This window comes from Lycorma delicatula, chromosome 6 (assembly GCF_047948215.1).
Source record: "Lycorma delicatula isolate Av1 chromosome 6, ASM4794821v1, whole genome shotgun sequence".
NCBI lineage: Eukaryota > Metazoa > Arthropoda > Insecta > Hemiptera > Fulgoridae > Lycorma > Lycorma delicatula.
Genome location: NC_134460.1, coordinates 137318581 through 137335374, shown reverse-complemented (window position 1 = coordinate 137335374; position 16794 = coordinate 137318581). Strand labels below are relative to the sequence as shown.

The window sequence follows — 16794 nt, the reverse complement described above, 5'->3', positions numbered from 1 at the left end:
ACTGGTGTGTAATATTTATGAAAAAGGGGAATTTCCGTTAGACTTAAAAAAAAGTGTTATAGTAATGATACCAAAGAAATCAGGGGCAGATAAATGTAAAGAATACAGAACAATTAGTTTAACTAGTCATGCATGAAAAATCTTAACTAGAATTTTATACAGAAGAATTGAGAGGAGAGTGGAGGAAGTGTTAGGAGAAGACCAATTTGGTTTCAGGAAAAGTATAGGGACAAGGGAAGCAATTTTAGGCCTCAGATTAATAGTAGAAGGAAGATTAAAGAAAAACAAACCAACATACTTGGCGTTTATAGACCTAGAAAAGGCATTCGATAACGTAGACTGGAATAAAATGTTCAACATTTTAAAAAAATTAGGGTTCAAATACAGAGATAGAAGAACAATTGCTAACATGTACAGGAACCAAACAGCAACAGTAGCAATTGAAGAACATAAGAAAGAAGCCATAATAAGAAAGGGAGTCCGACAAGGATGTTCTCTATCTCCGTTACTTTTTAATCTTTACATGGAACTAGCAGTTAATGATGTTAAAGAACAATTTAGATTCGGAGTAACAGTACAAGGTGAAAAGATAAAGATGCTACGATTTGCTGATGATATAGTAATTCTAGCCGAGAGTAAAAAGGATTTAGAAGAAACAATGAACGGCATAGATGAAGTCCTACGCAAGAACTATCGCATGAAAATAAACAAGAACAAAACAAAAGTAATGAAATGTAGTAGAAATAACAAAGATGGACCACTGAATGTGAAAATAGGAGGAGAAAAGATTATGGAGGTAGAAGAATTTTGTTATTTGGGAAGTAGAATTACTAAAGATGGACGAAGCAGGAGCGATATAAAATGCCGAATAGCACAAGCTAAACGAGCCTTCAGTAAGAAATATAAGTTGTTTAAATCAAAAATTAATTTAAATGTCAGGAAAAGATTTTTGAAAGTGTATGTTTGGAGTGTCGCTTTATATGGGTGAAACTTGGACAATCGGAGTATCTGAGAAGAAAATGTTAGAAGCTTTTGAAATGTGGTGCTATAGGAGAATGTTAAAAATCAGATGGGTGGATAAAGTGACAAATGAGGAGGTATTGTGGCAAATAGATGAAGAAAGAAGCATTTGGAAAAATATAGTTAAAAGAAGAGACAGACTTATAGGCCACATACTAAGGCATCCTGGAATAGTCGCTTTAATTTTGGAAGGACAGGTAGAAGGGAAAAATTGTGTAGGCAGGCCACGTTTGGAATATGTAAAACAAATTGTTAGGGATGTAGGATGTAGAGGATATACTGAAATGAAACGACTAGCACTAGACAGGGAATCTTGGAGAGCTGCATCAAACCAGTCAAATGACTGAAGACAAAAAAAAAAAAAAAAAATAATAACAAAGGTTTAAAAATTAGAATATTACTTTTTTTACATTTACATACTGTAGAGGTTTAGGGAAGTGAAAAATAAATAGATATTAGGAAAGCCACAAGTAAAAAGGTTCAATGTTTATTAAATACAATGTAAGACGAATCAAAGATTCATCTTTGATTCATCTTACATTGTAAGACTGATTTAGCGAGAATCAAAATAAAAAAAATATTGTATAATACTACTTCAAGAGACATCGTTAACACGAGACATTCGAGGAAGTATTTCCACTATACTCCCGTGATTTTCAACGAGCAGTTCGTTATTGAATTCAATATATATGTTTGTGTGAAACCTTTTTGTCTCCAATTTCTATTTTGATTTCGGATTCGGATGAAGTATCGTTAGAGGAATACAAAAATATACGAGTAGCCGCAATCGGCTGTCGAGTTTCCTTCAAAATGGCCGCCAAAATTAAAATTGCAATAATCATCGCAAAATAACGGTGTAAGCTAACAAGTTGGTTCAAAGATACTAATGAAAGGTTTATAGAATGAAATAAAATATATAAATATCAATTTTTGTTAATAAAGTGTAAGACCCCAAAATGCTGGACAACTTAACATTTTAATAATTGGGAAATATATATAGACAGCGTCCCTAAAAGAAGAGGCCATTGAAGAAAAAGGTCCAGTGAATGTAGGTCCGAAAACGTAATTTTTCTGTCTGTTCGTCATTTTATATTTTTAAGAAAAAAATTATTTTTTCAAGAACGGTTGGAGATAAAGCAATAAAATCTTGTACTTTATTTTAAACTAATGTTTTTTAACAGAAAAAAAACGAGACTCATCGTTGACAAATTTCAAAATGGCGATCGTTTCAATTTTTTAATCTTAAAAATTTTAGGAATTATTAGATTTATCAGATTGTGTTGTATTATAAAAATTATGATGCATTTTTTTGTGAATAAAACGATACCTTACTTGTAAAAATCCGACCACAAAAAACAGAGTTATTTCAAAACGTAGGCCTAAACCGATATGGCAGCCATCTTGTTACCCACCGGGTTGATCTAGTGGTGAACGCGTCTTCCCAAATCAGCTGATTTGGAAGTCGAGAGTTCCAGCGTTCAAGTCCTAGTAAAGGGAGTTATTTTTACACGGATTTGAATACTAGATCTTGGATACCGGTGTTCTTTGGTGGTTGGGTTTTAATTAACCACACATCTCAGGAATTTTCGAACTGAGAATGTACAAGACTACACTTCATTTACACTCATACATATCATCCTCATTCATCCTCTGAAGTATTATCTAAACGGTAGTTACCGGAGGCTAAACAGGAAAAAGAAAGGCAGCCATCTTGTTGTTTTTATTATCGTGATTATAGTTCAATAACTAAGTCAATTTTTTTGAAAAAATTGCTAATTTTTAGTAATTTTAATCACAAAAAATGCTTCATAATTTTTATAATACAACACAATTTGATAAATTTAATAATTCCTAAAATATTTACGATTAAAAAAACTGAAAATACCGCCAGTTGAAATTTGTCAACGAAGAGTATCTCCAACTGTACTTGAAAAATAATGTTTTTCTCGAAAAAAAACAATGGCGGATAGTCAGAAAAATATGCGTTTTCGGACCTAAGTTTACTTGGCATTTCTTCAGTATGTTAAATAGAATAACTTCCTAGAGTCTGGCCACACCTTTTTAAGGACAGCCGGTATATGCCATAAAACCGCCAAAACACGAGATAAATAAATTATGTTAACTTTGGGTATATAGCGTAAATAGAAATTAGAGATAATAACTCAGAATTGAATTAATAATTGACAGAACATAATAAGAATGTTCTTTCGGGAAAGTTTTAGACTTTTCATTGATTACTGGTTTTAATTTTATAATCTTCAAAACTTTTTATTAGCAGTATGTAAAATAATTGTGCAAATCACCATTTACAAATTATAACGAACAAAGAAGCAGCAGCCAGATAATTCTCGGTGATTAAGATCTAACAATGGCGTTATTCCCAATAACTGCAATAGCCGCTATTTTGAAAGGGATCATTTTTTTTTAAATGATTAAAAATACATCGTTCCCAGTAATAACAAGAAACTTTATTGTAAAATTTCAAAATAACTCAAAAACTTGTTTGGAAGTATTTCCGTCACAAATACACATATAGACGAAAAAGGATCGAATATAAAGACCATAAAAATCAAAAGAATGTGGTAAAAGAGCTTAGTACACGGCCAATTATAGTTTATTTTCTAAAATAATGAGATTTACTGAGGGGGAAAAATAAATGCAAACGGTTAAAAGAGTTGAATCTTCATAATTCAACAGTTTAAGCCGAAGAAACATTGGTCAATTTCTTTTTTTCAACGTAAAGCGAGAACTTAGCTCGGTCAATCAATATGTCCCATGATAATCCGATAAAGAATAGATTTTCACAAAAACGAAACTGAAACGCACCAATTATAATCATGATAAAGAAATATCTATTTCATACTTAAAATTTTTATAGTATTTCTGCAATACATTACTTTGAAGAGTAAACAGATTGATACAGAGACGTACGAATTCCAGTACGGTTTGGTATTTTTTTATTCCATCGTAAATGTATAATTATCTCATTGCACAAACTCTCGACATGGTTCATACAATTTTATGTAGAAATCTGAAAGATAACCATTTATAACCATGAATTAGATAATATAAATAACATATTATAATATATATACATATGTAGACGAATTCATCAAAAAAAGTTATACAAATCTGTAAAAATGATTGCATCATAATACTAAATACGTTTTAAATAAAAATATATTAAAGGAAATGTTTGGTAAAAAGTACATTCTAATGAAAATATAGTATAATAAAAAATTAAATAAGACTGAAGAAAGCTTTATGAAATGCGATATAAAAAAGTGAAACAAAGAATAAACTAATAAATGAAGACGCATAACAAAATTTTTTGTTATTATTTTACTTATTCATTTATTTTTTTTAATATGCAAGAAGATATGCTGTTGTAAAATGTAGACTTTCAGCAATAAAACATTCTATCGTCCAACGCAATATTTTAAGAAAGTAAAACAGCGGTTGGAAAAGGAAAAAAGCAACGAAATACACTTAGTAACTTCTAACTGTAGATGAATTCAAGTACTCAAGTACGAAAAAACGTTACTACTTTTTCATTTTTTATTAAAGAACAAAAGGTTAACATTTTAATAAAATTAAAATCTTTCCGACCAAACTGACAAAATTTTTAAACTTCTTGCATTATGACGGTCCATTTAATACAATTCCATGTTTAAAAAACTGAAAAGAAAATATATTTTGCCGTGATTAATTAATATTGTAATTAAATACTGTATCACTAATCCAAAGCACGCCATTTTTACCATATTCATAAAACACAACTTTTACCACGCCATAAGTAATAAAATGTTACGGTATCTCCAAGTCATCTTACGCAAGAAAATATAGATTAAATAAAAAATACAAAAAATGCAAGCCGTGATATACGACTTAATAACCGTTACTTCTTAAATAATTTAAATCATTATCCCAGGCTTCGGTAAAAGGTTTAGAAAAAATATAGATTGAAAAAATACATTTTCAAGTACGATACAAATGAAAATCTAATGTGGACAACACATCACTGCCTTGTACGCCTACTAAATTACATATACACATTTTTGTTTAAATGAAAAGTACATAAAATTTTATTTCATTAAAAACTTCTGATATATTTTCATATTTTTTTTATTTTAATGAATTATTATTCATCGTAAAAAATTTTACGAGAGGTTAGTAGTTATTAACAAATCATTATATTTAAATTAAAAAAAAGTTTAAAAAAAAAGGAGATGAAGTCTGATTCGAACCGATGTGTAAGATCCAAATATTTCATAATTAAAACCTTATTTGGCTATAACTCTGGAACCGATGAAAATAAGTACCACTTATGATACATCGTTGAAAAACTCCAAAATTTCGTTGAAAGACTCCAATTAAATTTTTTTGATTTTGGTTTTTTACACACTTTTGGTCCAGTCGATTGCAATCAAAACGGGAGCTGCACAACTAGATGTTATAACAATTCTAAATCCAAAATTGCAAAATCCTACGGCTAATCGTTTTTGAGTTATACGAGATAAATACGTACGTACAGACGTCAAGCCGAAACTAGTCAAAATGGATATTTCCGTTGAAATCTGAAAACGAGATTTTTCGCGATCACAATACTTCCTTTTTTCGTACAAGGGAGTAAAAATTAGGTCTTACATATATTCACTGTTGCAGAGGCCAAAACAAGGCGATATCCTGCAAAATATGATCGAACGGGTACCAGTCGATGTTACGCTGATGCCACATGAATTTGCATTAACAGTAGTCCAGCATGTCCTCGGTATACCACACTCCTTGCGATTCCGTATTTTCGCTACTGCCCATAAACTCTCCACTGTATTTTTTGCGCCCCGGTAATTTGATCTCGACAGTTAACACAGTGAATAACAGTTTGATGGTAAAATTGTAACCTTCTAGAGTAAGTATATCATCGTAACACCGCCAAAAATTAGAACTTATGTCCTTTCCAGGTCTAATACATTCATTTATAACATTTAGTACTGTATCTTTCGTTCGATCGGGAACAAAATATTCTTTTGTTTCTCTACAAATTCCGCAAACACTCACTGTTGAGAGTAAAAAACTTCCCCAGATTGTATTTTTTCTTGAAAAAAAAAGGTTCTTCTATTTCCACGTTTAGACCGTTCCCGCTTTTAAATACTGGGTTACTGAGTAAAATAACCGCATCCAGTTCAATTAACAAAATTTTTCCAATCGGTTTCAGAAGCACTACTCATACCAAATTCTTCGTTAAAATATTTAAAACTGGTAATTCCCTGCTCCATGTGTACAGGAAATAACTTCCAATTTCAGTTTGTTGGACTGCAGCCGCTCCTTAAACGAGCAGAATTGCGATAATTTGCCTTTACACAACGCTATTTATCTTCCTTGTCGCTTAACGATGCGACATTTCACGACCCTGTACGCAAAACCTTGGATTATGTAAAATTCCTTTAGCTTGTAAAAAAACAACGGTGTGTTATTTATTTGGCACCTCATGGCTGCAGTCAATCAAAACCATCTTGGATGAAAATAGCGAATTCTGACAAGCACAACAGTACACGATTGAAATAATTAACTTCACCGACTAGTATCCAGCCACCGATATAACTACGATAAGATATGATAGACTGAAAGAAAAACATCGGCAATTAATGTATATTAAATTACTTAATTAACCCGTAAATAATTAACAAAACATTAATAATTCAAAAAATAAAAATTAAGTACTGTGTCCGCTTTCGAAATAAGTCGCTTAACATTTTATAGGACTAAACATTGGCTTGAACACGCCTATAAATATATTTTCAGTTTAGACTGACAATAAAAAAACCTCCATATTAATGTAAAAAAAAACCGTCGGAATATACGCGACGGAACCTCGATAATTCTAATTAAATAACTTGCAAATGAAAGTTATGATGAGACGAAAAGAAAAGCACGGAACAGAAACAGATGGAGAAAACAGTGGTACCAGGGACCAGCCAGAAGGCAGAATACCACATCATGATAAAATTCAATTCATGGAATTTATTTATTTATTTATTTTCATCCTGAAATAAAAACAAGCACGACGTTGTCGAAGCGCATAATAATATCAGTATTGATAAAAAAAGTATGTTTTTGAAGAGATAAATCGCATGAAAGTTGAGGGGGAAAATAAATGTACAACTTACAGTATTTAAAACGTAATCGTTTTTCTAATATTATTCTATCAATTTCTTTTCTTTTACAATTTACAATTGCAACTTCTTTAAAGAAAATCTGAAGGAATTAGACAAATCAAGTACAAAAAAGTACACGGTTTTTTACCTGTTTTCCAGTAGTGCAATTAGTTCCACTACTTCATTAAGGAAATATAAAAAAAAATCGTACTTTATTATTTAAGAATTCTATTCATCGCATAAGTGTCTGTTCTGAATATAAAAAGAAATGAAATTATATAAAAATATATCTTATGAGGAAAGATATTTAATAAATTAAGTCTTGAAAACAATTAAAAAACTTCACTCGCCACAGGGCTGCTTCAATTAGAGAAAAAAAATAGTTAACTAAATAAATGTTGAATTTTTACACTGAAAGAAGGAAAAAAATGATGTTTTCTATAACACAACAAGAAAAGACAGTCTTTAACAAATGAACATATTAAAAAAACAGCCCCATGGCGAGTGGACTTTTGTAACGCTTTTCAAGTTTTAGCACGACTTAATTTATTAAATATATTTTCTCTGCGTTTGAAGCAAAGAACAGTGTTTTAGAGAGGTTTGATATTAGTAAATAGTATCTTCAATTTCGTTGTATATTAATTTTTTTCGGCTTCGGTAAAAAAAAAAATATTTTGTGGGTACCTTCACACTGTAAGTGTTTGTCGGGGGTTATATTATTCACCATTTTTTTTTTTTATTTTTTTTATTTTATATATATGATTTGTTATTTTTGTTAGTTTTAAAAAAATATTTTTGCGGGGGGTTGATAAGGAGATGCCCAAAAATATTTACAATTGTATATTTTTTGGTGTTTGTAATTTAAATGGCACAAAAAGAGTGTTTACGATCAGAACATTTCATATTATTACGAATTTAAAAAAAATAAATGTAAAATATTTTTTCCGTTCTCTTCGAAGAACTTTAGAGGAGCTTTTATAAAGTTAAATGTATATTTAAATATTTATTTTATTTTAACATTACTGCTTTTACTATATTTTATTTAGAATATACTAGTACATAAAATCTGTGCAGTAACTTGAACATTTCATAAAATCGTTAAAAGATTACGTTTAAGATAGTTTTAAACATTAAATATCTTGATTTTAAGTTTTACCTACGAATGGCAATACGTTTTCTTTTAATTGCAATACAACTGTCAGTAATAGTTGGAATTTTTTTCCATTGCACAATATTTAAAAAAATATATATTACGGTACAATTTTAATTAAATATTGAATGGAAAAATTGTTTCAAAAGGAAAACCAATATTCATTAAAACGAATGGGAATTTCAACCGTCTGTTACAAAATAGTACAGTCGCTTCAATTAAGCGTTGAATACAATAAAGGAAATTTACTTGTTTATACAGCTTCTTTGCGTACATTCTTCAAAGAAAAACATATTTATACATGCAGTATTTAATTAATGTAGCTAAAGCGCATCGTATGACATAGTTGAAACCGTTTTTAGACATTTTATTATAATCATGTTAGAAGCATAAATAAAAACATAAATAATATGTTTTAACATAGCATATGTTAAACATAAATAATATTTTATTTATTTATGTTTATAATATAATAATATTATATAATATAATAATATATTATTTATTTATTTGCTATTTATAATTTTTTTTTGTTGGAACAATATTTTTATTTATTATAATTGGATGGTGAATAAACAGGAATACTAGTAGAAAAGCTAGGGGCTTAAAAATTTTAATACAACCTGAATAATTATAATTTCAAACTGAATGCCACTTGAAATACTTAATATCCGAAGTAAGAGGAGGTCTACCAAGAGCTGCAAATACGTAAATAAAAACCTAAAAAATATACAAAGATTTTCAAATAAATCTTGACAGAATAATTCTTAACATTCTTAACAGAATGTTTCACTCTATTGAATCTTTAACAAAGTTAAGGTTTATTTTGTTATAAATTTTTTGCTTCGGCTATGAACATATCAAAGAAAGAAGCGCTTTAATCATGTTCACTTCAACGGTAAACAGATTGAAGATAAACATTTTAATATTTCACAACAAAACTGTAAAATTAAAACCATAAAGTTTCAATTTTGATTAAAAATAACGACTAATCAAATGCAATACATATATTGTTGTCGGTTTTAAAAATTAATCGGTAAAAAAATGAAGACAAAAGAATTTATGTCCGTAAAAAAATTATAGCAACATTTTAAGAAAATTATATTTAATTATTAAGATTTAAGTGGAAGTAAATATGTTACAAGATGTAATTAAGTTAACTCATTAAAATATAATTAATTACACCGTAACAGACAACATTTGTTTGCATCGGAACTAACTTCATTTACTGGCATTTGTTATCTCTGCAAAAAAAAAATGCATTCTACTTTACGTTATGATATCAAATACGTATTTCCCATTTACTCTAATTACAAATGCATAAACGTGCTTTGAAAATTGGGCCATATTACACGGCCTTAACATACATAATAATCCTTTCATAAGACAAGGAGTTGAATAATGATTAAGTCTTTATTAAAGAAGTTAAAACCCTAAGCTCGTAGTGCATTTTTTTTTTTTACCGTGGGTGAATTTTTACTGTTATTATTTTTTTAATACTATCCTTTTCAAGTGATATAATATGAATATACTCGTACGATATATTTGTATGGTTCAGTCTTACTTATTGAAATTATTTTATCAAAACATCAACTTCAACTAGGAACGCATAAAGTTAATAATAATTCTATACGTTTTCTATTGTAACACCAAAAACACACAAAAATCAACTTGAGTTAACAAATCAACTTGAATCTTTGGATTGGCAATATATATTTAGATAAAATGATACGTAAAAATAATTATAAAAATTAAAAAACACGACTGACGAAAAATAAATAAATTGAACTGACAAAACGACAATAAATCGAACTAAAACAAAAAATCCCTTTCGGCACGCCGGAAGGCGGAGGTAGATTTCACCGGTGCTAAGTATGGGATAAAAAAGATATCCACCTTAAAATTAAGAAAAACTTCAAATTTACTCAATACGACAACGGTTGCATGTGAAAAAAGTTTCACAAGTTTAGCAAACAACAAGCCACATCTTACAATTCCAGCAAAATTCATCCCTTGACGTAAGAGTTGGCCATATCAAAAATTGTTTCAGACAAAAGTTTTAGGTAATGTTTAGAGAAATAACGACCACTTTAAACCGTCGATACTGTGCCTATTAAGGGAGGTATGATTTTTTTTGTCTTCGAAATCCCATTTTTTCCACCACCTGGGCCAATGGTTGGTGATATCAAAAAACTTTACTTAGATAAGTTTTAGGCCCTTATTCAAAGAATGTAGGAACTTTAAACAAATTCGATATTTTACTTAATAAGAGAGTTACACCTATTTGCTTTTTTTTTTCTTGAAAAAGACCCTCCCCCATTTCCACCCCCATGGTCCACTTTTGCCCATTAACGAACTCGGCCGAGATTTTGTGTCGTTATATTTTACGTATCGGTTTCAAAGTGATTGACGCAAAATTACGGCAGTTATCGTGTCCACAAAAAAGTGAAAAGAAAAAAACATTATATATATATATATATATATATATATATATATGTATAAATAAACTTTTTAACCGACGGCGGTTTTGAGGTCTGGAGGGTATGAAACACGAAGACATGACGAAATTTTCCAGAAGTCGAATCATGGTAGCCATTACAATAGGTAGCTTCTTATGAAATCTACCTAACCAGGTCGTTAGGCAGTGTTGAATAAAATAAAATAATGGGTGACCAATCAACTTTCAGACAGTTTTAATTCGTTTAAATATATTTTTCATGCTGTAGGAGTAGCAGGCATTTCAGATTGTCTAATAATAAGTAATCACCAGATCTTACATCGATAAGAAAATGTTGTCCTTCAATGAATATATTTAAATGTAGTCGGAGGGCTCTGAATAGTAATTATTCTAAATTAAAGAGCCTCCTTGTTTTAAAAGAGCCTTTTTTGTTTTCGAGTCGTGAATTTTTCTCGAAAAATTCCATTAACGAAGACAAACGTACCAAGCCAATTGAGGAAACTGTAAACATTTCCATTTATTTAATTGGCATACACCAATTTAAACTTACAGATTTCTCAAGCAGTTGAGTTCCTCGAGAGACTGTTTATCATGCGGATCATACAGCGATTCTCTGAGATCCAAATAACTAATGGCTAAACTGTCCAATTGTCTCACGCAACTCCAATTGTCTCACGCGACTCAGTGTTACGTTGGCCTGGCCCTTCGCAAAGATGTTAGTGCTCAGATCTCCGACAGTTCTATCAAAAGTATTCCCTTGGAGTTTATACACCGTCAAAGCCCAGCACAATATTAGTGGCAGCATTTGCCCTGTCCCCCTAAAGCATCAAATTCGACAACAGTGGGCTCGATCCTCAATCCGATGCCGACAGCATTACCTCTAATCTTACTGTCGTCAAACTCTAAAAAAAACAGTCTGTGGGAGCTCGCCGGGCTTACGCTGATCTCGGCGTAGCGCTGGCCACTCGATTTTTCGAGTATATCAGTTAATTTTTGTTCTCTTTTGGTTCCATCGAGATTTTGTATTATGCTAGCAAATACCCTATTTGAATTTTGAAAATCAGAAGATCGGTTGCGAAGATATAACAGCATTTCCGAATAACCGTGATCTGCTAGATCAAGAGTGTACCTGATTCACACAAAAGTTAGCCTTCAACCTCCTAACAAATACCCCGGTTGAATTTTGAAAATGGGACGATTGTTTGCAGAGAGAGATATTATAAGAGCACCACACTGCAATTCCCAATTCAGAGCCCCAGGGGTACCTCGTTTGTTACCAGTTGATAGTGATCTAGCCTCGCAAGAGATGCTCGCATCATCTCACTACTCTAGCCTCACACGCAGTTCCCAAGGAAGCTTATTATTATTAAAAAAAAAAGAAAAAAGTAATTTATTTAATATTACTTTATTTTATTTAAAGTAAATTTAATTCTATTATTTTTGTAATTTGATTCATTTCATTGATTTGAAGCATTCAGTTCAAAACCCAGCTAACACAGTGAGCGGCCCACAGTTCATACTTCATTAATTCAATCCATTACAGTTTATGCTTCAACCGGCAAATCTCTATTAATTAATATATATATATACATATATATATACTAAAGCCTGTGACACTCCCGATTACGTAAGGATTCCAACGCGGGGTCATATATCTAAATCGGTTCGGCCGCTGAGCTGCCACGGTGAAACAAACTTACATACACACATCCTAAATATATTAAACTCCTTTTTGGGCAGTCGTGTTAAAAGATCTTCTTTAATAAATTGGGGGAAGGAGGTACAACAGAACCGTTTATAATGCAGTCGGATACATACACGCGTCACATAAAACTGGGAATAATCAAGGATATTCCTTTAGGAAGCCTTAATTTGTTGAGTTACTTTACAAAAGAAAAGCAATTTTAGAGTAGCATACAGGTATATTTAAGACAGCCAATGCAAAATATTTTATCAAAAACGTGCTACATCTACCTTATGTAAAAATAGGGGTAGAAATGTCGATTTCCTGAAAAGAAGACATCCGCTATTCGCAAGGGGCTACAAAGCTGTTATTTAAATGGAGTTCTGTGTCTTGTGCCAAGTTTCCTTTGTGGTTAGATCGTCATCTCTCAACGTTCATCCCTTTTTTCTAGTATAAAAACCCGATCTTCTACCTTTGTCATATTATGTAGGGAGAATACCAATCTCTTTTTTAAAATATTTCAACTGGTTTTAAATATGATTTTTATTTCTTTTCAATAAATGTTTTTTTGCTTAAAAATAATGATTAATCACTCATAAAGAAACTATTTAATACAAATAAATAAAAATATATACGCGCGTGCGCGTGCGCATGCGTAAACAAACCGGATTAAATAAAAATGAAAACGGTGAAAGTTCTATAACATGTTTATTTAATTAAAGAAAATTATTGATAAATGTCTCTTCTCTTCCTATTCAGAGAAAAAAATATTTTTTAATAAAATAATTTTTTACACTAACGTACAAAAAATAGAATTTTTGATTTTCAAACCAGTTAAAACAATTTGACTAATAACCATAAACAAAATGTAAAAGGTATTTTTGCGTACAAAAAACGAGCGTTCAAATCGATAGGCATTGTTATTTCATACTCTTGTGTACAGGGATGAGGTGATTTTAAAATTTCATTACCTTAAAACCAAAGGAATAATAGAAAAAGCATCCGGTCGGAAAACTTATAATTCAACCGAATTTTGTGAATAAATAATACATAACTTCAAAATTAACAGGAACATCTAGTAACCAAATATGAAGGAGATAGTAAGTTGTGTAAATATACTCATGGATATCTCTTCCGAAACATTTGCATCGGTGGCATCCTGACAGGGGCTAAGCTTATGACGTGTTATTAGGTTTAGAGGGTTAAAATGGTAAAGGACGAAGAGGGCGGTGTGGTGACGGGTTCGTCACAAGGCGGGTATCTTCTTCGGGGTCAGTATATGAATTAAAATTAAGAGAATAAATAATTAAAATATAAAACCACTTACCAACAATCTTTTTTTATACGTCCAATTTTTTTGGCGATTGTTAGTAACTGAGTTTTATATTTTAATTATTTATTGTATAATCATACCAACGGGCTATGTTTGATAAAATTATAAAGAATAAGAGATTTCGATTTATAAAAATACCTTAATCTTACATCTGTTTACTCAAATGTAAACAAATTGTAAACAATAAACTGGAATCTCAGTTTTATTTACAGTGACTTCGGTAAAAAAAACCAATTGTAAATTTTAGCCGAATCGAATTGGATTTTAAACATCGCCTTTAGTTTTAAAACCCGATTAAATATTCTAATACCTTAGTTTCTACACTCTTTTAAAAAGATATTAATGTTGAAACGTAATTACATTCAACTTCTACAATATTGAGTATACTAAGAACAAAAAAGAAATATTATTAGGTTGAAACAAAGTTTTGTTTCACCTAAAGAAGAAACAACTTTTCCCTCTATGATACCTAAACACATATCAAATAGACACTGAAGATTTCAGTTATTATTAATTGGCGATGGTAAAAAAAAAAATTAACATCAACACAAAAAAAACGCACAACCGGTGGAACATTCCCTCTTACCCTATCTACCCAAAATTAAGCACTACCGTTATCAAGATCCGCAGTTATACCGAACGCGAAAAAAAATTGGTAACGAACCGATGAAACGATTTATGAGGTGGTCTCCGTAATGTAAAGCGTGGTCGCCCATTCGTTACCGATTAATCTATTATTAAAAAAAAACTCTGGTCCACCAAATATTGATAATAAGACGTAGAGCAAAAAAAAAATGGCCAAACGATTTCCGTTGCAATCACAAAATTACCATATAACAACCCACATAAGTTGAATGATGATTATACATATATATATATATAAATAATGCACCTGTAAAATACGAGAAAAAATCTGATGTGGATACCAAATGACTTCCTTGTACAACTAAATTACATACACACGTTTTAAAAATGAAAAGTACATAAAATTTTATTTCATTAATAACTTCTGATATTTTTTCCAATTTTTTTTATTGTAATTATTGAAATATTATTTTTCGTAAAACTGTTTTTATAGTCAGAGGTTAATTAATAAATCAATATTTTTAAATTTAAAAAAAGGAAATGAAGTCTGATTCGAACCGATGTGCCTTCCCTTTGTAAGATCCAAATATTTCATTAATTAAAAATTTTATTTGGCTATAACTCTGGAACCAATGAAAATAAGTACCACATATGATATATCGTTGAAGAACTCTCAATGAGGGCTTATTACAGTAGTTAAGAAAAGTTCAAAATCTAATCTTTTTTTGGACACTTTTGATTTCAATAAAAATGGGAGATGCACAACTAGAAGTTACCAACAGTCCTAAATCCAAAATTTCAACATCCTACAGGAAATCGATTTTGAGTTATGCGAGATACATACGTAAGTACGTACATACAGACATCACGCCGAAACTAGTCAAAATGGATATTTCCTTTGAAATCTGAAAACCGAAATTTTTCGCGATCACAATACTTCCTTTACATCGTACAAGGTAGTAAAAAGGATAATAATTTAATTTTAAGGAACACGGAACGTATTAAAAATACGTTATAAGTTCTTTATAACTATAAAGAAGTTATTATACGAATAAGTTTGATTACAGAACCACGCGGTAAAATAAGAAAAGGATGATCAATGGAGAAGTAGGTTGAGACTATGGAGGAGGAACTTAGAGTGGAAATTCGATAACGAAGTTGAATAAAAGACAATCGTGAGAAATGAGAGGCGTACCATCGATCCGGGCAGAACTGTAAATAGAATAGTGTCGAAAATAGGATCTAATCTTGTTGCGACCGGTACACTTCAACAGGCTTAAATCGATGGGAGATACTGATGAAAGACAATAGATATCAAGAACCTCTCACTAGTGAATTAAAAATAATTTTAAATAACAAACAGAACTATATCTAATCCCTTAATAATAACCTCTTTTTTTTAATTTTACAATCTGTACTACAAAAATGAAATAAAATCGGTTTACAAGTTACGTTAAAACAAGAAGCGTTTTTTAAAAAAAATTTGACTGTAATATAAATAAAAACAGAGTAAATACAGTTAAAAAATAGTTCTCAACTCCCCTAAGCTAAAAGGAAATTATTCAGCAGCAATAAGTTAATTTTATATGATTTACCTTTGTAATTGGACGATACAATAACTTAAATAAACAGCATTTTCAGTTTACTGACCTGAAACAAAGAAAGCAAAAAAAAAAATTATTACCTCCGCATGGATAAATTTGTTAATCAGAATAAATAAATAAAACACTCAAAAAATTAAATTTTCTTTAGTCTAGAATATTTTAATATAATTTGTTAATGTTGAATAAAAATACAAAAGAAAGCTTATATCTATGACAGTGGAGAAAATTTACTACCCTATGTAAACATAAATAAAGATAAAACAACGTAACATGAGATGAACCGTAGCAACCGACATGGCCTTTATTTAATTAAAAATCCTAAATAAAAATATCTACACCGAACCCTAATAACATATGTCATTAACAGTATTATCGTAACGTAACCGGTCAACTCTGTACAACTGTTATTAGGTAATATGTATTTACTTGAAGTTAAACAATATCATTAAATTGAACTTGTCAATTATTGTCGTATAATTATGTCAATAACAACCATTATAGAAATTAATTGAATATAACAAAAACACTGTACACTTATTTATTTATTGGTACAATAATTTCATATTTACACAAATTGGAAATCTTATACGCGCATAATTATGATTACATAAGGCCTGGAATTGTACAAAATTTCCTTTTAAATCAAATAATGAAATATTGTATACAAATCTAAAAGAAAGAAGTTTTCTTCACACGAATGTAAATCTACAAAAATTAATAATTTTTTTTCTTCACAAATAATTACAAAAAAGAAATTCTCATGAAAAATAGGGACGATAATAAAATAAATATTTAATAATAATAA

At 30.2% G+C, this 16794-nt stretch overlaps 1 protein-coding gene across 4 annotated transcripts in view; it reads right to left on the bottom strand.

The window, feature by feature from the left end:
• Positions 1–16794, bottom strand: part of numb (NUMB endocytic adaptor protein) — a 309799-nt gene that overhangs the window by 106146 nt on the left and 186859 nt on the right. The window lies entirely within an intron of this gene.